The 12,635-nt window shown below is 37.7% G+C and overlaps 1 protein-coding gene across 1 annotated transcript in view; it reads right to left on the bottom strand.

Annotated features, from left to right (window-relative positions):
* Positions 1-12,635, bottom strand: part of EYS (eyes shut homolog) — a 643,894-nt gene that overhangs the window by 220,978 nt on the left and 410,281 nt on the right. The gene's annotated exons all lie outside the window — the stretch shown is intronic.

Genomic DNA, 12,635 nt, shown 5'->3' on the forward strand with positions numbered 1-12,635 from the left:
TAAAAGCATTATGCTTCTGTAAAAGATTTCTAACATACCTCAACTTCACTGCTGAAGAACCCTCCCGGTTCTTTATTTTACCATTATGGAATTCTATCAAATACCTTTGAAATGACAGCAAATAAGCAGGACTGCCTTTTGAAAATCAACTCTGGACACAGAAACAGCACAACAGGCACAGTAAGATTTCAGCAAGAAGTGGACTTGTCTAACTTTAATCAGGTGCCTGTTTTTTGGTTGTTTTTTTTTTTTTTTGGGGGGGGGGTTGGGGTTTTTTTTTTGTGTGTGTGTGTGTTTTTGTTTTTTTTTTTTACAGGTGAACACAGGACATAGGGAATAGCAAACAAGAAAGCTTTGAAAAATCTACTTTTAAAAATCTACTTTTAAGTTTACTACTTCCCTGCTCAAAAGATATCTAGCACCATTAATCATGATTCAAAGCTGCCTAAGGACCTACTGAGAATAAGACTAGAGGCACTGAAAAAGAAAAAACAACCCACAAACAAACCAATCAACAATAAATTGCCACTTAAACAAGCAACACTGACACATTATGTTGGCAAGTGTTATGTATAAACAAGCCACCCAAAACGTTGCAGCCAAGACTCTATGGAATCGGTGACTGAACTGGGATAGGGTTCTGGTCACACCAGGCCCACATGTACATATTCACAGTGCCAATGAACCGGTGAGAGTCCATAGTTTTGCAGTAAGTTTAATGTCTGTGGATTTAAATTTTATGCCACAAAGCAGTGAAAGAGGGCACGACTTGACTCATCTAAACAACAGATGGCTTAAACACAGAGGATGAGAAGACACAGATTGGTCCTTAGCACAACCATTGCTAATACTGATGATCATTAAGGCAGGTTTAGATACCTGCAGAAGGAGAAGAGTCACTAAGGTATTTGTTTAGTATAGGAATGCTGTATAAAAATAAAGGGATATTTTTAAAGGAATTCAAGTAAGCATTCGAAAGGTTAAAGCCTATGCAGCTGAATACTTGAAACAAGCTATCAGAGATTCCTTCCTACCTAAAAAATAAAAAGCAAATAAACTAATAGAAGAAAAAAGACTCCACAGCCACCTAAACCTGTGATGTATAAGTATTAACTTAAAAAAAAAAAAAAAAAACAAACACAAAAAACAACCAAACAAAAAAACTCCACAACATCTATAAGGGATAAGAAGATATCCTTTAAAGGTTGAAGTCCTGTCCAAACTAAGGAGAATAGAGAATAACATAAGTGTTGGCAGTGAAAACCTAATAAAGCAGGCAAGGCAAAGAAAAATAAAAAGATTTTCAGTAACAACTTTATAAAGGCATAATGATGAGCATTAAATGCTTTTTAAAATCCAAAAGGAACAGGAAGCCTGCCAGAAAGGTAGGACTAACACACCATCAAAGTACAGAGTTTTCAAAGAGATATGGTTCTAGCAGGAAACATAAATGAACTCACCAAATAAAAAATTAATGCAAAGGATCTCTGGGAGGTTCCCATGCCAGAAGCCCTTTTTAGAAAGAATACATCAGAGATCTGTCTCACAATGAAACACCACTAGAAAAGGTTTTAAAATAAATTAACAAAGTTGAACAGTAGTAGGGAGAAAAAAAAAAAAAAAAAAAAAAAGCAAATAGTGTCTAACTGAAAGGAATTAATGAGCTATTTTACTACAGTCATCACTTGAAATTGGCTTCCAGATCACAGAAATGGAAGATGTGAACTTCTGTTTTTGTTTTCAATTGATTGTTTGACCTTTTTTTCTGTTTGGCTGATTGGTTGGTTGGTTTCCTTTGCTTTTTATGATTTGGAAAATGATGACAAGGGAGGCAAATGCAAGAGCACACCTCAAACTACAGGTCAGTAAGTCCCATTTCCATTCTAGACCAATAAAACCACCTTAAAGAACAACAGGCACACACATGAATATAACATACTGGGAACAGTCTAGATGGTTTCTGAAAAAGGAAATTGTAACTCACAGGAGGAATACAACATATGGAAAAGATGCCTTCATACATAGTCTTTGATTTCCAAAAGGCATTTAACAAGTTCATATGCTAATGGACTTTAAAGTCACTCAGTCACCTTGGGATAGTAAAGGTCTTCAATAAATGAGAAGAATGGTTAAAATAGAAACAACAAAAAAGGGAATAGTGAGCTTTCTCAATTATGGAGAGCCCCTAGAAAGCCTCTGAGAAATCTGTATTATCTGTGTTCCTCAGCTTATACACAAGTTACTTAGGGTAGCAATCTCCAAATCCTGAGAAGAGATGCAAGAGAATTTCAAAATATGCAAAAAAATAGAAGGTATACAGGGATCAAGATGCATATGAGTTTCTGAACAGACTGACTACAGAGATCAGGAATCTTGGAAAATCCACTGTCAAGGAGAGTTAAGAGAAGTGTGCAGATGAACGAAGAGTTTGCACAGTTTCTTACAGTACAGGATCAAAAGGACACTAAATTACATAAATCAGTACCACGATGAAAGTACACCTTGAAAGTTGTACTTTTCACACAACTCAAAGTTAAACTGAGAAACTCTGCCATGGTATTCTGTACATGCTGCAAATATAAGGGAGGTAAAAAAAAATTGAAATTAATAGAGATTTTTCCAAAAGAATCTTCCCTTTTTCTATTCTTATTATTAGAAATCCTTAAAAGAATTATGGTCCGTAGGCTATCTATTTGCTTTCTTCTTTACCAATCAGCAAAACATTTTTCATATTGTGATGGCTTCTTGTTCTCTCCAACTCACCGAAGTCTGCCTTTTACTTTAAATGAAAAACTGATTTTTAAAGGAGAGTATGGTTTTAAAGTTAGGTTTTACTAGAATGCAAAACACTAAATCAGAACATGACAAACACTTAAGTAGATCTCTGGTGTGCTGGATGTTAAAAAGATAGATTAAATTGATATCCACATCCCTCTTTCTTGGTACGGAAAGTCCCTTCCTCTAGTCTTGCTTTTAAAGAAGCTCAATGACTCCAGCAATGCTCTGCATTCAAGATGTACATGGCTGCTCCTGAATCCCGAGGAAAATTCCCATCCCACTGTCACTTCTACAGGCTGACAATTCCAGGTAATCTTTGACTGTGCACCGTCCTACCAAGTATCACTTTTTACTTTTTGTAAGTGGTACTTGTAAGCTTTTTTTTTTTTTCCCTGCCTTTTATAAACAAATTCACTTTAAAATTAATGGAATGCTGTCTGTTGCAAATTTAATATGAACAAAGACATGAAGTTACACACTTCTGAGAAGCGACATGAGACCCGAAACATTGCCTGAAACAAAAACGAAAAAATATACAATGTTTTAATATTATATAAATTTTAATATATAAATCAATTTTTTAGAACCCTTCTCTCTCTTAAACATTTATGAAGCTTCACTAAAGCTTAATCATGATACTTTCCAGTCACAACCATGTAAGTTGTTCAAGTTGCCTTCATTCTTGGGAGTGTAAAAGCAAACAAAGAAAACAAAAGGAACCAATAAAAGGAAAGGTCAGGCACAATATAGCTTTAACATTTATGACATCCACTGTTCCTTGTTAAGTTCTTTCTAGACTCAATATCAAGTTAGTGTGGGGAGAATTCACTATGGCAACCTATGATCCATTTTGCACACTGAACAGAAAATTAATGCTTGGCTTGGGAATCAACCTTTATCTGAGCATTCCCCCAAGCACCGTTATCAGTGAATATTTTAATAACATGATTTCCTTCGCCCAGAAACAAACACACAGACTGAGTGCCTAACCATTTCTCTTACACTGATATTTGTATATTTTGAATGTAATGGATTTCTCTAAAGTACTATCAAAATTCCTAGAAGCCTCTTCTTGGTTCTTTAATCATAACTACATCACAAACACCCTGGTCAAACAATCTCTTGCTTCTGGAGTGCAATCTCGACAAATAAGCTACCTATACAAAAAGTTAATGTATTCTTAAATGTATTTAAGAATAAGGGCTATTGATATAAAGAAATAAAAAAGTAACCGTGTTTTATTCCACTATTTTTGAGAATAGATATTAGCTGTTATCAGCAGATTAGAGTATTAAAACATAGAATTCACATTTCTCGGTTTCCTCCCACTTAAGAAATACACCCATATACTGACAGATTGTAATACTTAAAATGCCTGAAAATGTCAGGGTCATAGCAACACCAAAAATTAAATTGAGTACAATTCTCTATTCAGAAACTATGCAGATATGTTTGACATATAATAACCATGCTCTTTGAATGCCCTTTATACTTGACAAAAATGAGTACAGATACTTACCTGGTAGGAAAAGTTCACACATATATGCCAAACCATTTATTAACATCCCTTATTGCCTAGCCTAAATTAGAGCTGCTGTTATGTAGAATTAGCCTAGAACTGAGTTCCTTGTAAAATGAGCTTGCATGCTGTCATTTCTCCACAGATTTGTAAATAATATAATTAGGTTTTGGCCTATGATCAGAGCTTTTTATTACAAAAACATATACATTACAAAAACATATACAATATTGGATATTTCATATCCAAGAAAGCCAGTGAAGCTCAAACCATCAGATTCACATAATCTCGTTCTATGCACTAGAGGATCTACAGAAATCAAACATCATTCTACAGCTGAAAATGTGGATTAAGTTATTCACTTAAAAAATAGTCCCCTGATGCTAAGTCAGAGCCTCAAGTGTTTCACTTTGTGCCCATCGGCTCTTGTTCTGGCATGGGCAGCTCTGAAAAGAGTCTGACTCTGTTTTCTATGTACCTAATTTATAGACACTGGTTTTATCACTCTTGAGCCTTCTCCTCTCCAGGCCGAACAGCCCAAGCTTTCTCAGCCACTCCCCATAGAGAAGGTGCTCCAGACTCTACCATCTTTGTGACCCTTTGCTGGACTCTCACCAGTATGTTCATAGTACCAGGGAGTCCAGAGCTGGACCCTGTGCTCCAGCTGCCAGTGGAAGGATGACTTCCCTCCAGCTACTGGCAAAGCTCCTCTGAATGCAGACCAGGATGCTATTAGCCTCTTTTGCCAACCGAGCACATTGCTGGCTCATCTCATCAACTTAGTGAATCAGAGCTGCCAAGTCCTTTTCTGCAAGAAATCAACAAACTCCTTCCTGTAAAAACACTACAAAACATATAATACTTGATGACATCAGGAATTTCTTTAGCAAAAAATATTTGCTATGTTAGTAGAAGACTTTTCACATACTGATTATGGCATGATATAACATCATATGGCAATTCAGCTATTATGATTTAGAACAGTCTTTCAGGCTGTTACACCTGGTTCACTCAAATCTGCCTCCTCCAACCTAGTGCCTTTTCCCAATACAAGATTCAACATTATTTTGCTAGTTATATTCAACAATGGAAATCCACCAGAAGATAGAAAGCAGTTTTGCAGCATGGATGAACAGGTTTCACTACTTTCACAATCTGATTACAAGGCTAGGTCAATAGCTTTGTTTGCCAGGTATTGAGTACATGTGAGCTTACAAATGGCAAACAATTTAGGATCATGTGTAAAGCCAGGGTATTCCTGCTGTTTCAGGTTCACGTTAATACTGTATCATACAATTTACTTCTGTTAATTTTGAAATGTACTCTATAAATTCATTTGTTTTTCATGTTTTCTACTCCTTTTCCATACTACTCTGCTTTCACTCTGAACAATAGCCTGTAAAACAGCATTTCGTAAATGGGAATAAGAATCTGTAGTGCGACACTGACAGAATCAAGGAAAAATTACATACAGAGGAAGCAGCTTACAGTAGTTGTATAAATAATTTCCAGAACTTAATAAACACTAGCAGAGAAAAGTAGGTAGAAGGTAAGTAAGTAAACAAAGAGGTTTAAATCACAGAAGAGAGTGACAGACACTGATATAGTCAGTTGTCTTCACTCCTTTTTGCTTTTGAAATGCAGAACATTAACAAAAATATAACATTAATGGCTTTTTTTGCCACTGTTCAGGAAACTTCCATTTTACTAAGGCCTTCCTTTACTCTTTCATTTTTAATCTCTCTTCATTAAGATGAAAAAGCAAAAAGCTACATTTCCATTGCTTCATGAAGAACAGTTGCCACTTCCTTTGTTCATTTCTTGTTTTTATGATGCACACTAAAAATGACAGATTTATAAACAATGTGATCACTGTGTTCCTTTCTTAATATTGACTCTTGCTTTTCATTACAACAGCTTAGTTGGCTTCCACCTTTAAAGCAGAGTGCACTTCCCACTGGCTTGGCAAATGTGTTATTTGGCTATTTTTCAGGCTCGACTATGTGTTGTATGCCCAGTAGGTACATGCAGATACTTAGTTTAGAGTGAAGCTATTAAGCAAACAGCATTGAGAGGGTTATTTGCCAGAGATCAGAAATGGCCTCTATTTACTTTTTTCTGCAAAAACTGCCTCTGCTACAATCTTTGTAGTTAGAAAAAAGAAATGAAAGGACACAGTAAGATATCAAAGCTGTCAAGTTACACAAAGTCAATTTACTGTTATGGAAAAAATGGAAACTTTTCCATAGAATGAAAGATTCAGGGACTGAGATTGAATGTGGAGAGAGATTGCTAACAGTATTAGAGAAGCACTTCAGCTGGAAATCACACAACCATAAGACTGACTGAACACATGTAACTGGAGATCTCAAGCTTTTGATACTAATAGAATGTCTTTATTCCTCTTTGCAACATTTCATCTTTTTTTTTAATTAATCAAATAAACTCTGAGCCTAAAAGTAATGACAATGTCCCATACCTAGGTTGCTCTGAAAGTAATGCCTCCTATTTATTTCTATGGAAACTATAAAATATACAAAGAGCACAATAACGTGATTTGATAGAACAAATCCTCATCTATGTTTCAAGTCACCACTGTTAACTATACATTTTTTGCAAGCAATGAACAAGAACCAATATGCTGTGCTCATAAAAATCTGTATCAGTGGAGGTGACCCCTGCTGCTGAAGAGCAACACTCACTGCTTCCTGTGCTCACATCCACTGTTTGATCTATATGAATGTTCATCAGGTGTTGATGAATGTCAATTGGTACAATTTTCTTTCAAATGGAGGAATTCAATTGCATACCTTTTCACACACACTTCCATATAGAACATTTTGTCAGATGGCAACAAAATGCAATGAGATATTGGCAGGAATGTTCACGGTCTACTGCCATACTTCCAACATCTATTTCTGACACTGTAGGGAAAAATAATAATATAGGAGGCATTACTTTCAGAGCAGCCTTTGTATTTTAGTTTGTTGAAAGTCAAGGATGTTTTAGAAACATCAATCATTAAGACTCATGGTGGAAGAAGCAAGTACCATAATTTAAACAGAATCTAGACAATTGTTAATGAAGATTTTCTCTTTTGGAAGGAAAAAGTCTAAATTTAAAGGAATCAGCTAAAGAACTGGAAACATCAGAGGTGGGAGGTTTGAAATTTCCTTAATTAATGTGGCAGAAAAGGTCTGGCAATCACCAGCTGAAAGAGGGCACTGGGAGTAATAAATATAAAACAGAAAGAGGGAAGAAACTTGCCAAAACTCAAACTGAGTTGGAGCTCATACAACATTTAGAAATGCTAAGGAAAGAAAGGGGATTAACTAAAATAGACTAAATAGATCAAGTCACAAATACCGTAGATGTGAACAAGAGCCTTTGTTTTACTAACTTTGTGGAAAAAATTCTACAGTTCTCCTTGAACTTGTACTTTATACTGGCTTGTATTTTAAGTTAACATTAAGTTTTCTTAAGACAACTGGCTACTACCAGAAAAAGGGAAGATATTATTTACTTCCATTAAGAACCAGAGAATGTTCTCAGGTGAAGGAGGGAAGCAGGAGAGGGGAGGAAGCATAGAACCTCATATGACTATCCCAGGCGCGACCCCTCCCAGCCTCTTGCCCACCCCTGGGATGGGCATGGATCCAGAATCCAGAATTTCTTAGGCACATGACAAGAGCAGTTGATGCAATGCTTAATGTAAACTAGTGTATGTAAATATAAGCAACTACCACTAAAGCGTTCAGCAAAATGCAGTGTAATGCAAACATCACTTTAGTGATAAGGATAATGGAGGTGAGAATTAAAAACTGAAAATGCCTGTCCTGGAATATTGTAAAAACAAAGGTGTGAGAGAATGTAAGTTTTATTATCTACTGGGGATGGCACTAGACACATGGATGCTTTTGGTTACTAAGCTTTTAGTTGTCAGAAAAATCAACGATTTGCTCCTTTTACTATCCAAAGCACACAAGTTTAATCAGCAAAAGTAGTTTCCAATGGGATTTTGTGGGATTTAGTAGTAAATTGTCTTTCTTTTTTCTTGAAATGAAACTCACTGATTTGAATTTTAATAGGATGGAAGTGCAAGACCAAAAATTCATTTTAGTGGCATAATGCTCTCATATTTTAGAAAGCTTGGAGAAATATCATTCACACATAAATTAGAAACAGATGAATACTGTCTATTAAAATATGATATTAAGTTTACATAACATGCTTTCTCTCATGTTTCTTGAATTTTGTGGTTATATTATTACAGGTTATGCTCAGTTATTTAACATGATCAGAACCAAGTTCACAGATGAGTATACTGATAGTTCACTTTTGACAGCAAATTGATCAACCCTTGATTTTAGCTGTGCATTACAGAGAATACATGAAGAAGCAATATATGAGATTTGCACATTCCCATCAGTTGCAGAAGAACCTGCAGTTCCCAAACACGCAAGGAAAGAAAGGGAAGCTAACCTAGGGAGGTTGTTAGGCCTCGTTGGGTAAGTACTGCATTAGTTGCTTGACTGTTACAAATATTCTGTTAAGAACCTATCTGCCTTGTCTGGCTGTTGTCTGGATATTGCTCAAGTTCAAAGGATCCTAGCTAAACTATTTCCAAATAATAACTGCCTTCACACAGCTCTTTTAGATTCATATCATCATGCTGTATTGCCATAAGAACTAGAAAGGAAATATACAGACCAGTAAATAGTATCCACTGATCTGCATGGTCAGTACATACCTTATCTTGATAGATTACCTGAGGTTTCCCCATTTTTCTTCATGGTTTATAGGGAGAGTGTAATGACCACCATTCAAGTCTCTAAGATACGATTCTGCCTTTAGAAAGGGACTGAAAGGGAGAAGTAAGCCAGGGTGAGGAGCTATGCATGAATTTTTGTTGTGAAAAGCTTCTGTTTTCAGGAAAGTATCCTCACATGATTTTTTCATTCAAGTAGGTACTCTGCTATCAAGCTTCTTAGGGAAGATCCAAGAGTACCTTTATGCAATGAGTGATTACAGACTGTCTTCCTGAGCTTTGGGAGACTGCTTGGGAACAAAATAATGTTCAATGAGTGCCTGGAAAGAACTCAAAATGATCAAACAACAGATGTCAGGGATACAACACTGAAGAGCACTGCTACATGAAGTCTCTTCAGAGCAGCTTCTTTAAGCCTTAAGCTTTGCTGGAAGGGATTTATATCAAGCATATCCTCTAAGGGCTCATGGAAGTTACCTCCTAATTGCTCAAGCTTTACTTCTCACGTATTATCAACCAAACCTACTGAAATTTTCCATAAGGGATTTCAAAGAGTCACATGAATGAAATACTGTAATGTCATTTCAAAAGATGATGTCATTTACGGAGCTCCATTGTTTCCAGACAAAGGAAGATATTTCTTTTCATTGTTTGCACAACATGTGGTGAAAAAATTATGCCTACAATTCTCAAAGGTACAAGCATTATACACTGCACAGATTTCCAAGATGTCAATGAGAAGGCATAATTCTATCTCACACTACAGACCCAAGCTGCAGATTCCTTTAATATGCCCTCCACCCCCAAACATTCTGTGCTGTTGCTTTCAAGACAACAGTCACTTTTTAAAACGCAGCTACCAGACTCGATCATGAACAACAGGGAAATGAGGTGAAATACCTGACAAGGCAGCTGAAAAGAGATATAAGCCATTGGATATGAAGTCCTGAATATGCTCAGCAGAAGATAAATCATCCCATATGTCAGCAACTGCCCTTAATTTTTCTCAGTGAACAGGGAGAAGAGATAAATGGTTAATGTTACTAAGGAAAGCAGGGTTGTATAAGGATGAAAGCATTGCATAGACACTGAAAATTTTCTCTCAGGACAATTCTCACATTACCCACACATGAATACAAGATATGAAGGAGCTCTTGTCCTGGACAGCTTTTTTGCCAACAAAAATGGGCAGAAGCTGTTGCCAGGGTTCTGTTGAATATGCAGGAGATATGGGCTAATTAAGTGGCAACATCAACCACAAACCAAAGGTGTTAACAGCAGGTCAGCCTGCCAACTGAAAATAAGTGCCCTCAGTTGAAAGACAGAAAGTTACCTTCTTGCAGCCTTGCCAGTATGTTCAAAGAGAAATTATCATCTGGATTTGAACTTAGAAATTCATAAAAACAACTTGCATGCAAGTTCAAAAGAGTCCCATCCCTTCAAAATGTTCTTCAAAATAAGGGAACAGTCAGTGCAGAATCAGAATCAAATATACACAACTCTTGGCCAAAACAACATCTTTCTTCTGATAAAATTAATGTCTCCTTGTGCCAGGTGCAGGCACTTTGCTGCTGGCAGCGTGCTGTGAGCTCCTCTGTAAGGTGAGGCTGGGGCTGCCCTGTACTGCACACAGCCAGTTCCAGATTGCTCCAGTGGCCCCACTTCAGGGCACAAGGATCAAAGCATGAGAGGGGAAAAAAAAACCAAACACAAAAAAACAACAACATAAGTGCAAAGACAATGTTCAGAGAAGAATGAGGGAAGGAGGTGATAGAACAGTGTCTCGTTCCAATTTATAGGAGGGAGAGGAGGTTCTTTTAATATCTGTATTCCCGGCGTGAGATTAAGAAACAACGGTTCAAATGTTGGTCCGACCAGTTTATTACAAATCTTAACCAGGGAGATGGGGAGGGGGTGGACAGACACTATTATGAATTAGGGTGATGGGGAAGGGAAGGAGGGGGATAGAAAAGATAGAAAAGAAGCAAGGAGTCTTTATAGGAAGCAAGTCACCACCACAGATCCAGAGTGGTTCATAGTTGAGAATTTGATCTTCAGTAGTGGTGGGCCATTGTTGTTCTGTTGATGATGATGGTGACCATGGCAATGATGGCCCGTTTTCAGTGGTTCCAAAGTGGTCGAGTCAGCTGTCTTTGGAGTGACAGCACAAATCCAAAGTCCTTGAGTCAGCTCTCCTTGCAGTGGCAGCTTCTGGCTCTGGGATCTCAGCAGAAAACTCCTTTGTTCCTATCTTCCTGGCCTCGCCAGCAGATAAGAGGGAGCAGGGAGGTGCCAACTTGTATCTTGCCTTCACAGGATAAAATGGCATCATTCCCACTCTTCCATAGCAAACAGGAGTTATTTGGTCACAGGCTAGATCTTCCACCAATAAACACTGGCACTATCTTCCGAAGGTAAACAGCTCCAAAGAAATGCTTTCAAATTGTCTACACGGCAACACCCATCTCTCATCTCCTAGAGTCTTATCACAAGAAATACCTCAGAAAGCAAGCTTTGAGCCAGAAAGCGAAGAAGGATTCATACAAATAGCTATTCCCCTGCAGCCAGTGGAGAGGACCAAGCCAGAGCCATTGAATATTTCCTATAAGAATTATGGCCTGTAGGGAGCCTTTACCAGAGCAAGCTTATTCCAGAGGACTGCAGTCTGTGGAAAGGACCCACACAAGAGCAGGGGAAAAGTGTGAAGAAGAGCAGAGAGGAGCTACTATAGACTGACTGCAACACCCACCTCCCTGAGCCACTCTGAGTTCAGGGGACAAGATGGGAATGTAGCTAAGCTTGTGAAAAAGGTGGAGGGAGATATTGTTTTGTTGTCACTCACCGCTCAAATCTATTTTGACTGTCCACAAATCAAATCAGCTTTCCCCAAGCAGAATCTGGTTTGTCCATGATTGTAACTGATTAGCAATCTCCCTATATTTATCCTGACCCACCAGCTTCTTCACCTTACCTTCTCACCTGTTCTCCTGAGAGGCAGTGAGTGAATGACTGAGCGAAAGTTGAGCCCTTAGCCAAAGATTACCCGCCTCACTCCCAAAAACTGATCAGGGTTTGGAAGGTAGGTGGGTGTTAAGTTAACCAAACCAGCATATATGTCTAAGATTAGACACTACATATACAAAAACCTTAAGATGACAGATGATAGTGTTGTTTGCAGCAAAAGGCAGAAAGCTGAAAAATAATATCAAATCCTCCAGCTTAAGGCTGCTAATGAAGGAGTGGAACTGGTAGAGACCGCCCATGATGGATGAATAGCTGCAATTTGTGAGGCTGATTAAATGGCTGTTGATATTGACCTTGAAGAATACCTAGGGGAGGAGGTAGGAAGAAACAATCTCATTCTTCCTATGAACCACTGGAAAGATTCTGAGGGAATGTGAGATGACACAGGAACTTTAAAGGAGCAGAAGACTTGAACCAGTTCTCTCCTGTAGACTCCTCTTTTGAGAACCCTTTGCAAAAACAGAATTAAAAGAGTACGAACAGGAGGTACCTGATAGATCACCATCAGCTTTTAACATATGAAGAAATGGTGCCAGTGACTTAAAA

This window comes from Lagopus leucura, unplaced genomic scaffold (assembly GCF_019238085.1).
Source record: "Lagopus leucura isolate 7727_CA_CO unplaced genomic scaffold, USGS_WTPT01 Super-Scaffold_73, whole genome shotgun sequence".
Classification (NCBI taxonomy): Eukaryota; Metazoa; Chordata; class Aves; order Galliformes; family Phasianidae; genus Lagopus; species Lagopus leucura.